This window comes from Quercus suber, unplaced genomic scaffold (assembly GCF_002906115.3).
Source record: "Quercus suber isolate HL8 unplaced genomic scaffold, Cork oak 2.0 scaffold_10, whole genome shotgun sequence".
Lineage (NCBI taxonomy): Eukaryota > Viridiplantae > Streptophyta > Magnoliopsida > Fagales > Fagaceae > Quercus > Quercus suber.
Window position 1 is genome coordinate 619162 of NW_027069476.1, and position 1347 is coordinate 620508.

General features: G+C 38.1%; 1 non-coding gene across 1 annotated transcript; it reads left to right on the forward strand.

Moving 5' to 3' along the window:
- Positions 1-593: 593 nt before the first annotated feature.
- Positions 594-666, forward strand: TRNAK-CUU (transfer RNA lysine (anticodon CUU)). The gene has a single exon. It is a non-coding gene; the product is annotated as a tRNA-Lys (tRNA).
- Positions 667-1347: the final 681 nt, after the last annotated feature.

Below are 1347 nucleotides of genomic sequence, written 5' to 3' on the forward strand. Positions count from 1 at the left end.
TGATGATGAAATATTCTGCATGTGTGTGGGCCCCTCCACCCTTAAGGTGTGAATGACTTTTTGGGTCTAGGTCACTGTTCCAACGTGTTTAATCATGCATCAGGAGTGGGACCCACAACCCTAATATTGAAAATGATTTTCTAATAACTTGTTTATGATGTTGAATCTTATGCTTGGCTAGCAAACTCCCCTAAAGCAAACTTTCATTCTTCAGGAAGAATGGGTTTTGCTCAAATGAAGTGGTCGAGGATGCAACACTCTTGGTGTATTTTAGTTCGGTGCTCATTTCGTTTAGGCCAGGCCTCAAGTTATCAATTCTCAAGTTGGGTCTAGTTGTGGTAGGTTGAACTTTCGTTCTCCTACCATATAATTTGCCAATAAATTACAAAACTTACCTTACTATAATAATTGATAATTTAATAATTAACAAGAGCATAGCCACTTGTTGTAAAGAAAATATGACTACATGATACAAACTTGGATTTTAGGACCCAACGTTTATTATATAGTTTATGATATGATTTGTTATTAAATTACAAAGCTTACACGACTATAAGAAGTGAGATAAAGTAATTGCAGGATAACAAACAAAAGCCCGTCTAACTCAGTTGGTAGAGCGCAAGGCTCTTAACCTTGTGGTCGTGGGTTCGAGCCCCACGGTGGGCGAATTCTTTTTCATCGAATCTTTTTTCCTTTTCGGTCTCTTGTTGCTTGGGCTCATGTTAAGAAACCCAGAAACCTTCCTAGCCCAATCCCACTAGTTCATGGAAATTCTTCAACGTTGGTCACAAACGATTTTGGACCAACCTTTTTCTTTGGTGCTCTGAACCATGTCTTGCAGCTGGACCATTAATGGTTTGCACCTTAAATGTGACTACAGTCCATTATCCAATACATTCTTGGGTTTTATATATTTTTTGGGTACTATTTCAATTATCATTTGTGTATTCGGTTGTAATTTGCTATTGAATCTTTTTTCCTTTTCGGTCTCTTGTTGCTTGGGCCCATGTTAAGAAACCCAGAAACCTTCCTAGCCCAATCCCACTAGTTCATGGAAATTCTTCAACGTTGGTCACAAACAATTTTGGACCAACCTTTTTCTTTGGTGCTCTGAACCATGTCTTGCAGCTGGACCATTAATGCTTTGCACCTTAAATGTGACCACAATCCATTATCCAACACATTCTTGGGTTTTATATATTTTTTGGGTACCATTTCAATTATCATTTGTATATTCGGTTGTAATTTGCTATTGAATCTTTTTTCCTTTTCGATCTCTTGTTGCTTGGGCCCATGTTAAGAAACCCAGAAACCTTCCTAGCCCAATCCCACTAGTTCATGGAAATT